General features: G+C 42.7%; 1 protein-coding gene across 1 annotated transcript in view; it reads right to left on the reverse strand.

Annotated features, from left to right (window-relative positions):
* The window catches only part of EFEMP1 (EGF containing fibulin extracellular matrix protein 1), a 138,687-nt gene extending 131,768 nt beyond the window's left edge, over positions 1–6,919 (reverse strand). Inside the window, exon 1 of the mRNA XM_044289232.1 lies at positions 6,729–6,919. The gene's annotated coding sequence lies outside the window, so the exon portion shown is untranslated. The remainder of the gene's footprint in view (positions 1–6,728) is intronic.
* Positions 6,920–17,737: the final 10,818 nt, after the last annotated feature.

The following is a 17,737-nucleotide window of genomic DNA, read 5'->3' on the forward strand; positions in this document are numbered from 1 at the left end:
CTGTAGTTAGTAGACAGCCATAGTTTAGTACCAGGAGTAGAACAACAGTTACCAAGTGTTCAATGCAAGAAGTAAGACAGTAGCAAAATCCAGAAACAAGGCCAAAGTCAGGGTCAATGTCAAATTCAAGTTCAAGCACAAGTGTAAAGCATGTGCAAGTGCCAGAACAAGAAAATACTTTAAGAAGCAGGCAACTACCACTCCCACCCTCTACACTGGCTCCTCCAGGGCTTGCTGCAAGGTGATGACATGAAGAAAAGTGCCTATATTCCCTCACAAGTCACTGAAGGTCATATGGGGATTAGATGACAATAAGGCCATGTGATTTTATAGATTTTATTTCCTTATGTCACTTGCAGCTTCAACCATTTCTTACAAGCAAGTAAAAAACGTTATATGCTTGATCCTTGACTTTTCAGAAGTGCTAAGATACCAAGACTTAAGCTCTAGTCCTAGTAGAACAACAGGTATCAAGTAATCAAACCAAGAAATAAGACAGTAGGAAGATCCAGAAACAAGGCCAAAGTCAGGGTCAATGTGAAATTCAAGTTCAAGCACAAGTACAAAGCATGTATAAGTGCCAGAAACAAGAAGGGGTTCTCAGGGCTTTTAACATTGATAAACTATCCTGAGGGTAGGTAATCAATATCAAATTAGTGAGGGTCCGACACCCAGCACTCCCATCAATTAGCTGTATGAAGGGAAGGCGTGCACAGTGCATGCATGCTGTCTCCCTTCTCTCTTCCTGCTCACCATAGATAAAGCAGCAGCAAGCAGGAAGAGAGAACGGAGACAGCACACACGCACTGTGCGCGCCTTCCCTTCATTCAGCTGATTGGCGGGGGTGCCTGATGTCAGACCCCCGCCAATCTGATATTGATGACCTATCCTGAGGATAGGTCATCAATATTAAAAGCCTGCAGAACCCCTTTAATTAATAAAAATAAACTAGTAATGCTTCTATTTTTGTAAACATTCTTACTTTGCAGCATCTTTTTCATGCCTGTCTAAAACTTTTGCACAGTATAGAGTATGGCTATGGGTAAATGCATGGTAGCCAGTGGTAAAAAAAATAGCCTCTAAGATCTGTCTTCTGACCTGTAAAATTGTGGCCACCATTTTGAGATATTCATCCGAATTTTTGGGAAATTCAAGACAAATTCGATTAGAGAAGTTAAGCATTAGGAAGTGTCTCCTCAAAAAATTGAGTTATCTGTGTAATACAGGGCAGAATATGTCCTCCAGTGTGAGAGATACTTTTTATAACTGTTCTCCACTGTAGGCAACGAATGGGGATCATAATTACCCACTTCACTAACTCAGTCTTTCCTAATAGTTGTATATAAAAATTAGTTTTTAACGGGCTCATCTTGTCTTTTTGTGCTTTTGCCATCTCCTGAAAACACCTAATTCAGGTTAGCAGATGGCTAAATTACTGTCTGGATTTCCTACAAGTAGAATCCAAGTCTCCTAATAATGCATCCATCTATTAGGTGTGAAACAGGTGGGCTGATATATTTTATTAAACATTTATAGCATATTTTACTTGGATATTTGTTGACCTGGAACTAGAGTTTTTTTAGGCCTTAAAAGAAGAGAAAATGACTCCAGGAAGAAGACTAGCTACCTTTTTTTTAGGATTAATGTCTCTGGTTTTGCTTTAATAGTGTTGTTTGTGTCCCCCATCCCCCCCTCTTAACTCTACTGGTATAGACACAACTGTAGTAATGAAGCATTTTATTGTGTCAACATATAATGCATTTCAGGGTCTTCCAAATCCCCTTCATCAGACAAAGCGGCAGACATGCATCTCTGTGTATGATAAAGAGTTCTTTCAAGCATGTTCTGCAGACCATACAACTCGTTGTTACCTACTAGATAGTTGAAAGAAGTTCATAAAAGATTGTCTTAAAGCATTTGTGCCAATATTATAAATGTATCCTACACAACAGATATCATGTTCCCCAATACTACCACTTATAAAAACTGCCTTATTCTAATATTAGCCCACCATTGTGCCCTGTGACAAATCTGTTTTGATATTCAGTTGCTGTAGGTTACGTTCTGCATTGGAGCCTTATGTAGGACATAGGAAGCATCATTGATAAGAACAAGGGGCATGGTTAGTGTCACATGTCCTTCTGATAACAGGACACATCTCACTGCCCTAAGGCCTGATGGGACAGCAGACACATAACAAACCAGGAAGTGGGATTCAAGCATAGTGGATAAGAGAAAACTGCAAATGAGGTAAATTAAAAAACAAACAAACAGTCCAAAGAGGAATGGGAGCTAGAGTAATTGAGGAAAATAAACTTTAGACTGAAAAGTAGTTTATGACACTTTAGGCTGGTCATACACTTGGCTGAGAGCTACTTCTCCTGACTCCACCATAAACATGGCCAAGAAAAACAGTGCATTATTTTCCATGGGAACAAAGGACTGTACATGGTGAACTCCAACATGCCCAATTCTTATTTTCAATCAATGGATTCTTCTGACTTTTGTTTTGTGCATGGCCTGCTTTAGCGTGCCCAGATTTGCCAACACAAACCTAACAACTTGAGTATAAGAATTGTGTACACAAAGACTATTGAGTTGATTTGTCAACCACATATTACTAAGAGAGTGTATCTGCTCTGCAAAGATGACGTGTAGGCATAATAATCCAGCTATAGGTTGTCTAAAGAATACCATGTAGTTGAAGTAGCCTCCTCCTTCCGCTTATAGGAACCTGGATGCTGATGGTAGTGAACCACCATTATCTAACAGTAGGGGACATTCTTGTTTAGGAATGAGTTAGGTAAAAACACAGCCCCCTACCAGACAAAGCAAAACAATCCTCATGTAAGGTTTTCTGGAAATAGAGAAAATGCTACTAGAAGGTTGAGGAGAAACCACTGAAATCTTGGCCAGGTTCTTAGTAATAGACTAAATAAGTGATCCCTTCAGCAACCTGTGATAAATCATATTATCCACAGCAAAGTACTACTATCAAGAGGATTGCACTGCACCTAATGATTGCTGGCTGATATTGTAAGCTAACTCTCCATCAGGGAGAGATTGTGTTAGTAGCCAGAAGTAAGAGATTTTATTGAAGTTAGAGAAAATGTTTTCCATGTGTTATGTTATTCTAGGAAACGTGACTTTGGACAAATGGTTAAAGGGGTTATCCCATGACTAATGTAAAAAATGAAAACCAGGCATCATATAGGACATGACAATCTCTTTCTAACAAAGCTAGAACCAGCCCTGTACCTCACATGGATCCAGAGTTCTCCACATTCATTAATCTGCTAGATTATATCAAGCTGGCAGCTCAAGGGGAGTGTCTTTTCTGCTGTAACTCAGGGGGCGTGTCATTTCTCTCCCTATCATAACTCAGGAGGCAGTTGAATGGTGAAACTGAGCATGTGCGGCCACCTCAGTGAGCAGGACAAAGAGATAAGAAAAAAACAAACAGCAGGTGGCGCTATACAGATATATTTTATTAAATAACTCAGTGGCTATGCTAAATTTTTAATTACAGTATTCAGATCGAGGTGCTGGTTTGAAAACTGTAGAATATTTAGCGTGGGACAACCCCTTTAAGGCACTGAACACTTTAGTGAATACAATACTTCATATGCTGGTTATGCAGAGAGCATTTGAAATACATGTGAGGCTTTTATCATGTGACATTTGTATTGTGCTTGATATCAGTCTATCTATTTTATATCTGTCTATCATCTATCTATCTATATAGCTATCTATTTCATATCTATCTATCTATCCACCTACTATATATATGTCTATCTATTTCATATCTATCTATCAATCCACCTACTATATATATATGTCTATCTATCTATCTATCTATCTATTTCATATCTATCTATTAGGGCTGCACGATATATCGCAAAATTAATCGAATCGCGATAATCGGCAAATGCTATATGGTGATTTGGCCGACCCGAAAAAACCGCAATTATATATGTATTTTACTAGTGTGTGAAACAATCTCTCTCCTATTGATAACAGGTCCGGCCTCTGTACTCACTGTCACGATGAATGCACTGCAGCGAGCTGGCCGGCCGGCGCGTGACTGACGTCACTTAGTAACGCTCCTGCTTCCTGAAGTGGGAGGAGCGTTACTAAGTGACGTCAGTCACGCCCCGGCCAGCTCGCTGCAGTGCATTCATAGTGACAGTGAGTACAGAGGCCGGACCTGTTATCAATAGGAGAGAGATTGTTTCACACACTAGTAAAATACTTTACACACAAAACCAGTTATTTGCGCAGTTTAGGACACATAGGGCCATGAGGCGGACCAGCATAAGATGCTATATGTCTTATGCTGGCCCCCCTCATGGCCCTACCTGTCATAGCACACATCCTCTATAATAGCGTCCTCCACAGATCCCCCATAACAGCGTCCTCCACAGATCCACCCCATAACAGCGTCCTCCACAGATCCCCCATAACAGCGTCCTCCACAGATCCACCCCATAACAGCGTCCTCCACAGATCCACCCCATAACAGCGTCCTCCACAGATCCACCCCATAACAGCGTCCTCCACAGATCCACCCCATAACAGCGTCCTCCACAGATCCACCCCATAACAGCGTCCTCCACAGATCCACCCCATAACAGCGTCCTCCACAGATCCACCCCATAACAGCGTCCTCCACAGATCCACCCCATAACAGCGTCCTCCACAGATCCACCCCATAACAGCGTCCTCCACAGATCTACCCCATAACAGCGTCCTCCACAGATCCACCCTATAACAGCGCCCTCCACAGATCCACCCCATAACAGCGTCCTCCACAGATCCACCCCATAACAGCGTCCTGCACAGATCCACCCCATAACAGCGTCCTCCATAGATCCACCCCATAACAGCGTCCTCCACAGATCCACCCCATAACAGCGTCCTCCACAGATCCACCCCATAACAGCGCCCTCCACAGCTCCACCCCATAACAGCGCCCCCCACAGATCCACCCCATAACAGCGCCCTCCACAGATCCACCCCATAACAGCGCCCTCCACAGATCCACCCCATTACAGCGTCCTCCACAGATCCACCCCATAACAGTGTCCTCCACAGATCCACCCCATAACAGTGTCCTCCACAGATCCACCCCATTACAGCGCGTCCTCCACAGATCCCCCATAACAGCGCGTCATCCACAGATCCCCCATAACAGCGCGTCATCCACAGATCCCCCATAACAGCGCCCTCCACAGATCCACCCCATAACAGCGTCCTCCACAGATCCACCCCATAACAACGCCCTCCACAGCTCCACCCCATAACAGCGCCCCCCACAGATCCACCCCATAACAGCGCCCTCCACAGATCCACCCCATAACAGCGCCCTCCACAGATCCACCCCATTACAGCGTCCTCCACAGATCCACCCCATAACAGTGTCCTCCACAGATCCACCCCATAACAGTGTCCTCCACAGATCCACCCCATAACAGCGCGTCCTCCACAGATCCCCCATAACAGCGCGTCATCCACAGATCCCCCATAACAGCGCGTCATCCACAGATCCCCATAACAGTGCGTCATCCACAGATCCCCTATAACAGTGCGTCATTCACAGATCCCCCATAACGGCGCGTCATCCACAGATCCCCCATAAAAGCGCGTCATCCACAGATCCCCCATAACTATGTCATAACCAGCCGCGTCAGCAGCTCATATGGGAAAATCCAAGCAAATAGACCTCTAGCACAATTCCCTTAAAATATTGCATCGCATATCGTTATTGCAATTTTGAGGGCCCTAATCGCAATCGCACAAAATTCCCATATGGTGCAGCCCTACTATATATCATCTGTCTATCTATCTCTGTATATCTATCTGTCTATCTATCATCTGTCTACCTCTCTGTATGTCTATCTGTCTATCTATCTATCTATTTAGTATTTAGCGTAATACATCAATTACATGGCTCTTTTATTCTTGAACATATAGACATTGTAAACAAGTTACCTTTGGGAGGAAATAATAAGCAATGCAATATTTGAAGGATTTTTTCACCTTGGACCACCTCCATCTATATGGCCAATTCAATGGCTATATGCATGTGGGGTTATAGCACAATGTATGCTCTATACATATTACCCTTTCTTCCTACCGTACATACATACCTGTATAGGACATATCCTAACATGACCAGTAGTTCACCTTAGCCATGTGTGTTGAAGCAGCAAAGACAAACTAGGATTTTAGAATTTTAGATCATGATTAAAAATGGAATGTAACAACATATTCATTGTGTGCGAATATTAAACATAATACATAATTGGAAAATACCTGTTAACACTGTATGAATGACCAACACGTTTCAACTTACACCACAAGTCTCCTACGTACTAGACAAAGTTTGCATCTATCTTATCTTCTAGGCTGGCTGCTACTCGGATATAATATGACTTTAGCAATAAAACCTTGGGATATCCAGTTGTGAAAATGTAGAAACAATCTGACTCATAAAACTCGGTTTTCCAAATGTCATTGCCTTTTGATATCATGAATAAAACATGAAAGTATGCAACGTTCTAATGAACAACTGAGCAGAGTACACTGCCAAAAGCCGAGCCTTATCAAATAGCTCCGAATCAGCGAGGATTCAGAGCTCATCTGGAACGCTGCATACATTTTCTGTAGAAACTGCAACATTAAATATAAAGTCTGGGTAAAAAAAAATAAGCGGGTGATTTTCTTACTTTTAAAACAGGTCAGTGTTTGATCCGGTTGGAAATCATAAAGCAAGGTTCCCTTTGCAGGTGAGAGGATGAAAGCAGGAATGAGATTAAAGCATGCAACTATTTAGTCAATCTCGGGGAGTTGAGAAGCAAGGGAGCACATCAATGCTCTGCTGCTCCAGGCATGTGGATACAGTGTTGAAAGGAGGTATTCATTTCAGCCTGGCTCCAAAGACACTCCTCTTTCTTCTCTCTCACACACACATATCCTCCCATTATTTAGGCATATGCGATGTGTTAAGCGACCCTGCTAACTCACATGCAACTTCCAAGGAAAACATTACAACCCGCATTTATGAGGTCTTACTATTTGACATTTCATATGCCACATGAATGTAGCATTTTTTTTTTTTATGGCTCTTAGTCATAAGTTGCCTATGAAGCCTCTTATGTTCCATAATACTCAACCCCTCTGGCCACAATTTTGGCTAATGAACATGCAGACGTTAGAGTATGGTTACTAATTATGATTAATAGCCTATTAGTGCCTAAGTATGTGTTAAGATGACAAATTCACCCCTGAGGCCTATGTTCTATAATTCTTAGTAGACACACCAATTGTTGTCAAAGCATGACTATCAAGTAATGAGGGTATAGTCAAGACAAGGGGTTTGCCTATAGCTATTGTATATCATTTGCGGTATTATAATATCATACTCGACAACTTTCTTTGGTTTCCATGAGACTAGGGTGAGCTGCACATGTAGTGCACCACCGAAAATGCTACCCAGGCCCTTTTCACCAGTCCACACCCTTTCTTTTAGACCCACCACCCCATACCTCTGTAGCTTTGGTACCGCACACAATTAGACACTATTCTCAGGGAGGTGCCCGGGAGGATTTTACGGCACCTGGAAGATTTGCCAACTGTTCCAGGAATCTAGGAGGTATCTGCTTTTTCCAGGAGCCTCCTGAGCATTCATGGAGATTTGCAAATATGCTTAAAAGAGTTTTCTGAGACTCTTCTACTGATGACCTATCCTATGGATCGGCCATTAGTATCTGATTGGTGGGGGTCTAATACCCAGAACCCCTGCTGATCAGTGGTTTGAGAATGCAGCGGCATTGAGGTCTTCTCTCAGCTCACCAAGCACAATGCCGTCCATTTGATAGCGCTGTGCTTGGTATCGCAGCTGAGCCACATTCATTACAATGGGGCTAAGCTGCGTTCCGGCCATGTGACATAGTCGTATCGTCACTGTCTTGCAGGCAGCAATAAGAAGGCAGCAGCGCTACTGCGAGCACCATTGCCTTCTCAAACGGCTCCCACGTATCGGACCCCCGCCGAGAAGATGCTGATAACTTAGGCCAGTGATGTCACAACCATTGGTCACATGGCCTGGGCGCAGCTCAGTCCCATTCGAGTGAAAACCTGACCTACATTTCATTCCACTTCTAAAACTGGCGAGGCTAACCAAATGTTGCAAAATTTGACCAAATGTCACAAAAATATGCACCAAATGTCACAAGCGGGCATCACTTGCGACTTTTTCAGCATAGCAGATTTGATAAGTGACCCCCATAGTTCGCAATGTGCAAGCTTTAACATATTTTGCTTGCTGCCCTGGTTAGATTTGGAAAACATACGTGTCCCCTTTAAATGAATTGGTCATAAGAGAGCCTCCATCCACAGTATGTTGAATTGATTCATAAGCAGTCAATTCTGGATTACACAAGTGATTTCAGCAGTAAAATGATTCAGCATCCTCCTCATATGAAATCCTCTGGGGGATATAACAGATTTAGCTGATTCCAGTTTTACTGGCAGAAAGAGAATGCAAGGAATCATTCCCTATAGACTGATGATGGACAATTAGGATAAAATGGAAGCCACATGGAACTGCACCAGGTAAATCTGTGCGACGACTCTAGGAAGGACTTACATATAAATGCAACACTTTTGGTTTTGCTCCCATTTTGCATGAGCTGAACTCAAAGATCTGAAACAATTTCTACATACACAAAAGACCCATTACTCTCAAATATTGTTCACAAATCTGTCTAAATCTGTGTTAGTGAGCACTTCTCCTTTGCCGAGATAATCCATCCCACCTCACAGGTGTGGCATATCAAGGTGCTGATTAGACAGCATGAATATTGCACAGATGTGCTTTAGACTTCCCACAATAAAAGGCCACTCTGAAATGTGCAGTTTGGTCACACAGCTCAATGCCACAGATGTCGCAACATTTGAGGGAGCGTGCAATTGGCATGCTGACTGCAGGAATGTCTACCAGAGCTGTTGCCCGTGCAATTAATGTTCATTTCTCTACCATAAGCCGTCTCCAAAGACGTTTCAGAGAATTTGGCAGTACATCCAACCGTTCTCACAACCGCAGACCACGTGTAGCCACACCAGCCCAGGACCTCAACATCTAGCATGTTCACCTCCATGATCGTCTGAGACCTGCCACCTGGACAGCTGCAGCAACAATTGGTTTGCATAACCAAAGAATTTCTGCACAAACTGTTGTAAACCGTTTCAGGGAAGCTCATCTGCATGCTCGTCATCCTCATCGGGGTCTGGACCTGACAGCAGTTCGTCGTCGTAACTGACTTGAGTGGGCAAATGCTCTTATTCGATGGCGTCTGGCACGTTAGAGAGGCGTTCTGTTCATGAAGGAGTCCAGGTTTTCACTGTTCAGGGAAGATGGCAGACAGCGTGTGTGGCATTGTGTGGGTGAGCAGTTTGCTGACGTCAACGCTGTGGATCGAGTGGCCCATGGTGGCGGTGGGGTTATGGTATGGGCAGGCATATGTTATGGACAACGAACATAGATGCATTTTATTGATGGCATTTTGAATGCACAAAGATACTGTGAGGAGATCCCGAGGCCCATTGTTGTGCTATTCATCCACGACCTTCACCTCATGTTGCAGCATGATAATGTGCGGCCCCATATTGCAAGGATCTGTATACAATTCCTGGAAGCTGAAAACATCCCAGTTCTTGCATGGCCAGCATACTCTCCGGATATGTCACCCATTGAGCATGTTTGGGATGCTCTGGATCGGCGTATACGACAGAGTGTTCCAGTTCCTGCCAATATTCTGCAACTTCGCACAGCTATTGAAGAGGAGTGGACCAACATTCCACAGGCCACAATCAACAACCTGATCAACTCTATGCGACGGAGATGTGTTGCACTGCGTGAGGCAAATGGTGGCCACACCAGATACTGACTGGTTTTATGACCCCCCCTTCCCCCAGTAAGGTAAAACTGTGCACATTTCAGAGTGTCCTTTTATTGTGGGCAGTCTAAGGCACACTGGTGCAATATTCATGCTGTCTAATCAGCAGCTTGATATGCCACACCTGTGAGGTGGGATGGATTATCTCGGCAAAGGAGAAGTGCTCACTAACACAGATTTAGACAGATTTGTGAACAATATTTGAGAGTAATGGATCTTTTGTGTATGTAGAAAATGTTTCAGCTCTTTGAGTTCAGCTCATGCAAAATGGGAGCAAAACCAAAAGTGTTGCGTTTATATTTTCGGTCAGTGTAGGAAGCTATATATATGCCATATGCTTTATATAGGATTAGTAGAGTTTACATAGAGGAACAGTAAAATGCATTCCTAGCATCAGTTACCCTTAAATGCTGTGTCACCTATTCTGCTGCCTCTAAGGTGTGTGTATTATGCACACACGACCATTGCCTGTTTTGTGGTGCGCAAATAATGGATCCGAAAAACATGGATATCAGCCATAAGCATTCTGGATTTTGGAGAATGGAATGTCTGTCCCATAATAGAACAGTCCTATCCTTGTCCGTAATACAGACAAGTTATTATTTTTTTTTCGTAACTGCCATGCGAAGATATGGAAGCGGAATGCACATGGAGTATATTCCATTTTTTATGTGGACCCATTGAAGCTTATGGATCTGCATACGGGCCGCAAAACAAAAATGTTAGTGTGCATAAGGCCTAAGAGAGTGTGCGCCCTGTGCCTGTTTGAGGCCCGCAAACAGCAGGTCCGCAATATACGGGCACAAGCCCTGTGCACTCCATCCCTGTATCATGGATGCAGACCCATTGACTTGAATGTGTCCGCAATCTGCAAGAAACAGCGCAGTGTGGAGTGGAGGCATAGTGCAGAGGCACTATGAAGCACTTCCATGGGATTTTGGTCTGTGCCTCCACACTCCCCAAAAATATTTTTGCGGTGCGGACCACGCATCCATTCAAGTGAATAGGTATGCATCCGCAAATGGCCAATTTACGGTCTACAACACGGGCACGGGGCACACACATTCATACACATGAGCACTTAGATTGATAAATTAGACTGTGAACCTCACTAAGGATAGGGTCTGATGAAAGTTGCTATATTGCGCTACATAATGTACCGGAGCTATAACAATGACAGGAAATACAATAATAACATTGATACATTTAAGATATAAATTGCCTGCTACAGAATTTCAATAAAAATGAAAATGTTTCACCGATGTACTGAGCCTATAATCATTCCTATTACATTTATCTTTTGCAAAAAGTTTAATACAATATGACAGTAGTTATGTCCGCCAAAATGGATTATATGTGCATTAGTTTACATCTTCCAAGTTCCAGGACGTGCTTTTATGTATTGATGGCAATGTAACAGGGTTGAGGAACTCTTTTCATTTAATTCAGTATTAAAAATGAAATGATCTTACAGGGTATAGCTATGTTCTTACATAATTTTACTGCTTATAGATAGGGGGAGATTTATCAAATCGGTGTAAAGTACAACTGGCTTAGTTGCCCATAGAAACCAATCAGATTCCACTAGTGTTGAGCAAGCATGCTCGGCCGAATACCTTGTGTGCTCAAGCCAGTGTATTTAAATCCAAGTTAGCCTCTATTTCTGAAAAGTTTCTGCTGGGATTTGAACTCACAAACTTCTACATTAGAGGCAAGGACTTTAACCACTCAGCTATAAAGCTGAATGATAAACTGTGTCAGAAAAACCTCACAGTAGTCCGTAATGTAGTAATATTTCTATACAGTAGTAGTATCATTTCATATTTCACTGCAGGTTAACATGTAGCTGTATAATATAGTGGTTAAGGTTCTTGGCTCAATATAAAGGTTGTGAGTTCAAATCCCAGCAGAAACTTTCCAGAACTAGAGGCTAAATTTAATTTAAACATATATATATATATGTTTTTAGCCATAATATATTTACATATATTATTATATATCTATACTATATCTTGGTTTGAATTGGTCAGGAATGAAACAAAAGGTCATCCTTAACCATAATTTCTAAATAGGGTTATACTACATAAAAAGTGGAGTCATATTATGTTGGTTATATTCTATTGTTCCTCTGTTACAGGCTGTTTTAAAAGAGATCACCCAGTGTTTGATACTCATAACCTCTTCTCAGGATAGGTTATCAATATTGGATCAGCCATGATGAGTAGGACGCCCAGAGGTCATATGTTTAAGGAGGCTGCGACAATCTGGTGAGCACTGTGGCCTCCTCACAGCTTACCAAGCAGAGCGTTGTACATTGTATAGCTGCAGTGCTTGGTATTGCAGCTCAGCCCCATTCACTTGACTTCCACCGAGTTTATGTTGATGGCCTATCCCGAGGATGGGCCATCAGTATGAAAACCCCAGAGAACCCCTTTAAAGCCCAGATTTGTACATGCACTGATACATACATCCACACATATATACATAAATCCACAGACACACTACATACTAACTCTAAACTACATACTACATGCTAACACTAAACAAACACAAGTCACACCAAATTCAGTGTTTGCTTTAAAGGGTTATTATATCATTTTCAAACCAGCACCTGCATCTGAATACTTTTGTAATAGCATGTAATTAAAAATTTTGCATAGCCACTGAGTTATTCAATAAAATGTAACTGTATAGCGCCGCCTGCTGTTAGTTTTTTTCTTATTTCTTTGTCCGGCTCATCGAGATGGCTGCACATGCTCAGTTTCATCTTTCAACTGGCTCCTGAGCTGTGATAGGGAGAGGATAGACACACCCCTTAGCTGCAGAAGAAAAGACACGCCCCTTGAGCTGTCAGCTTGATATAAATCTAGCAGAGCAATGAATGTGAAGATCTCTGGACTCATGTGAGGTGCAGGGCTGGTTCTAGCTTCGTTAGAAAGAGATTGTCATGTACTATATGATATCAGGGTTTCATTTTTTACATTAGTCATGGCATAACCACTGTAAGTCATAATGAATATAATGCTTAAGGATTAAATGGGACAGATTTACTTACCCTTTACATAGCGTAAGATTAGCAGGGGCAGAATAGGAACCTAAAGTTGCCCTGGTAAAAACTAAAAGTGGCCCTATTTCGTAGTGGGGGAAATATTGACAGAAAGTAGGGTCAACACAAGTAGACAGGGCCAGCAATATCCTATTGTGGCACATTATACTACCCCCGCAGAGCCAAATACCACAGTGTATCACAAAATACTGCCCCAGCATCCTTCTACTCCATTTGCCTTAGGATGGCAATACAGTTGAATTCATGAGTTAGGAGGGGAGTGTCAGATCATTACTCACCATGGCTGGTGGTGATGAGGAAGGGTCAGGCACCACCCTGGGCATCACCCCACCAGGAAGTTTATCTGTAGGGTCTATGGTTAGTTCGCCCATGAAGATTAGATAAGCTGTCTAGACCTGTACCAGATTTATCACATTGGCTCAGGCTGGATGATAAATGTAGTGCAGGTATAGACACTTTTCTCTCACTCTATATAAACTATAGGTTGCTTTTGAGAAGTCAGAATTTAATTTTGGTACAAAATGTTGAATCTCAGACCCTTTCATGTAAAGCCAAACCCCTTTCCTATTAATTCAGTCTTTAAATACACCAGATTTATCACAGTGCCTTAGTCTGTATGATCGATGTAGTGAATCTACAGTAAATACTGCCCGGCTAAAAGTTTTAGGTAAGGCTCCTTTCACACTAGCGTTCGCTGGTCCGCTCGTGAGCTCCGTTTGAAGGAGCTCACGAGCGGACCCGAACGCAGCCGTCCAGCACTGATGCAGTCTGAATGGAGCGGATCCGCTCAGACTGCATCAGTCTGGCGGCGTTCAGCCTCCGCTCCGCTCGCCTCCGCACGGACAGGCGGACAGCTGAACTCCGCCTGGCCGTGCGGAGGCGTGTGGATCCGTCCAGACTTACAATGTAAGTCAATGGGGACGGATCCGTTTGAAGATGCCACAATATGGCTCAATCTTCAAGCGGATCCGTCCCCCATTGACTTTACATTGAAAGTCTGGACGGATCCGTCCGAGGCTATTTTCACACTTAGCTTTTTTTAGCTAATATAATGCAGACGGATCCGTTCTGAACGGAGCCTCCGTCTGCATTATTACGATCGGATCCGTTCAGAACGGATCCGATCGAACGCTAGTGTGAAAGTAGCCTAACTTTGTTTATTTCAGGTTTTTATGCCAGAATTTTTTTTATGCCAGAACAGTCACTTTTAGGCCATGCTTAATTTCCCACTAAACCCTACTAAACCGCACCCTTTTCTAAATAAGCCACACCTCTTATTGAGTGCAGCAAAAAACTGTCTAAAACACTAGATGCGGCTTTTTGCACCACATTTCACCACATGTACCAAAGTAGAGACACAAGTGCAATACAATACATACAAAGTTACCCGACTTTTTATGTAGTATAACTGTCTACAACAGTGGTCCCCAACCTTTTTTGCACAGAGGACCAGTTTCATGCAAGACAATTTTACCAAGGACCGGGTGGGGTGGGGGGGGTTCTGGAGCAGGGATTAGAGGTGATCGGGGCTTATGGGGGTGCTGGTCGGCGCTGACTGATGTGGGATTAATATAATACACAATTTTGAGGGTCAAACACACTTTGTGCTGGGCACCCGTGAAAAAAGAAGCAGAGCAGGCAGAGAGAGAGACTAAGACCAGCAGCGGCCATTTCAGTCAGATTAGAGCCAAAACTGCACTTTGTAATCGCTGTGCACCACTCCACTGTTAACCAGCAACTAGCGGTCAGGCTGGCCGACGTTGCTTGGTTTGGTTTAGCAATCAAGTTAGTTGTGGTTTTGGCTACTGTGCACTGAGTCCGTGTTGCGGTGTTAGTTGCCACTAATCCCAGTCTGAGATCATCTGAGACGCTTTATGCGCCATTCACATAGTGGGTTGATATTTCCATTTCTCCCACCACTCTATATGGTTGTTATCACAACCATTCTCAGCTGGCAGAGTCACCGCGGACGGTGGTACGGTAGTGTTCTGCCCTTACAGTGGTAAGGGTGAGAGATAGTGCTCATCTCTTCACCCCGCCTAATTGTCAAAGCAATACACCTATCAGTGAAGTGGTGTACTGTGTTTTTTAACACCCCTTAATTTATAAATTTTTTGGTGCACCTCGCACACACTTAGCATTTAGGTTTTACTTGTATTCAAATAAAAGTGAAGTATTAATTTATACCTGGGTCAAGACAGGTTCTATTGCCTGGATAGGCATTTGTAAATAAACTAGTAAAATTACCTTACCCAGGTCGGGTCCTAATTATATTCATTTAATATTGAATGATGCCATTAGAAAGTACAACATGTTCCACAAAAAAACAAGCCCTCATACGGCTATGTAAACAGAAAAAAAAAAAAAAGTTATGGCTCTCAAAAGGGCGCGAGTAAAAAACAAAAATGCAAAAATGAAAATTCTAGGGTGCTGAAGAGGTTAAGTAAAGCTGCTTAAATTAAGGTTCTTTCACACCTGCGTTCTTCTGTTCCGGCATAGAGTTCCGTCGTCGGGGCTCTATGCCGGAAGAATCCTGATCAGTTTTATCCTAATGCATTCTGAATGGAGTGAAATCAGTTCAGGATGCATCAGGATGTCTTCAGTTCCGGACCGGAACGTTTTTTGGCCGGAGAAAATACCGCAGCATGCTGCGCTTTTTGCTCCGGCCAAAAATCCTGAACACTTGCCGCAAGGCCGGATCCGGAATTAATGCCCATTGAAAGACATTGATCCGGATCCGGCCTTAAGCTAAACGTCGTTTTGGCGCATTGCTGGATCCGACGTTTAGCTTTTTCTGAATGGTTACCATGGCTGCCGGGACGCTAAAGTCCTGGCAGCCATGTAAAAGTGTAGTGGGGAGCAGGGGAGCAGTATATTTCAACTACTACTTTCCCTTTAGGTGCAAGGATGAGGTGTGTTTTTTACAACAGCTATCTACTACTAATGTCCTTTAGGACTCATTTGTACCTTTTAATCCTGCACCTACCAATTCCTAAAACGTAACTTTTAATACTTTGAAATAATAGTTTTTTAATAGTGCCACATCAACGATTTGTGATTTAAAATTCCCAGTATCACTGGCCTTATAATACCGCTTGAGGCATGCTGCCAGTACAATTGGCTGGCTTCATATGCCTGTTAATAACTTGGGACACACATTGCCTTCACAGGCTGCGCGCTTGCCTGTTTTCCTGACGGCTGTATGTCCCAGAAATTATCAATATGTGCTAGGGCCAAAGTGATTGCTGATCTAAAATTGGAGCTACACGCTGCCCCCCGACATGTTTCGCCGTATCACGGCGTCCTCAGGGGTTAGGGCAGTGTATGAGCGTGTCCGCTTTCCTTGTGGCTTATATGACCTTTGTTTGTGACGTAATTCTGTGCGTCTTCATGGGGGCGTGTTGGATAACTCTGCTGGGCTGCTGATTGGATGAGTTTAGGGGCTCGACTCTGTGACGTACTCGCCTCGTTCCCTGACACTTCTTGTGTATAGTTATCGCCGATCCTATTGGTGCGAGTCATCATCCGGTGTCGCGCTTGTTGATGATGTAAGAGCTCTCGCCGCTCTCACGCTACTGCGCATGTTTTGGCACTTTGTTCGCGATCCGGATTCTCCATTGCGCATGCCTACGGACTTCGGCTTCTGCAGCTTCGCTGCACATCAGTTCTTCAGGTAGTTTATACCCATACCAATTCCCTTAGTTACCTTTATTTTCTACCCACAGAATCTTCATTCAGCAGTGATGATGGCTATTTCCCAGCAGGTTTCCCCCAAGTTCATTATATATTTTCACCCTCACCTCACATCTCCTCTCCAGGATTGATAGTTGGATGACCTCTTTTCCAATATAGTGTATGTCTTCTACATATACACTGTATTTACATACTTTTCTAGGGATTCATTTCTGGAAATATGATTGAACTTAATTCCAAGTTTTTCTTGAGATATATAAAATAGGGCCATACTATATATATATCTTCTTCACTATCACTAGTTCATTAAAAACTAACTCCTTTGATTTTCCCTATAATTTTTTATCAGTTTTCTATATTTGCCATCTTTTTAGTACGGAAAACTTTTCCTTTAATAGTTTAATTGTATCTTGCTCAATTTCCACTACTTCCATGAAATTGTCCCTACTCAATTTTCCTTTTTCACTATCTTTCCTTTAAAGATGCTGTTATTTTTTGGTCTTGCCACTGTCTAGCTGCTCTTTCATCATTAATTATTGCTTGATCTATTTGTATGATAGTATTTTCTTGTTTTATTTTTATTTTTATTTTTTCTGTTCGCAGGAGAAATTGCCACTGTCTGGCTGTTCTTTCATCATTAATTATTACTTAATCTATTTGTATCAGTGATATTTTCTTGTTTTATTTTTATTTCTTCTGTTCACAGATACGGTTGATATTTATAGGAAGGACGAGTACGTAAATCCCTCATTTAGGCCATTTGGGGAGAGACTATTCAGTAGGTAGATCCATTTCGTTTCCTCTTGTTGGAGTTTTCTGTCTATATCCCCTTTCCGTGGGCCTGTTTTCATCTTCATTACTCCCCAAAATTTAATTGTATTGCAACCTTTATGCTTCTCTCTCATGTGTCTCGCTAGGCTGGTATCCTCTCCTGTACTGATACTGCTTATGTGTTTTGATATTCGCCGTCTCAATTCCTGGATGGTTTTTCCAACATATAATTTCGGACACTCGCATC

This window comes from Bufo gargarizans, chromosome 4 (assembly GCF_014858855.1).
Source record: "Bufo gargarizans isolate SCDJY-AF-19 chromosome 4, ASM1485885v1, whole genome shotgun sequence".
NCBI lineage: Eukaryota > Metazoa > Chordata > Amphibia > Anura > Bufonidae > Bufo > Bufo gargarizans.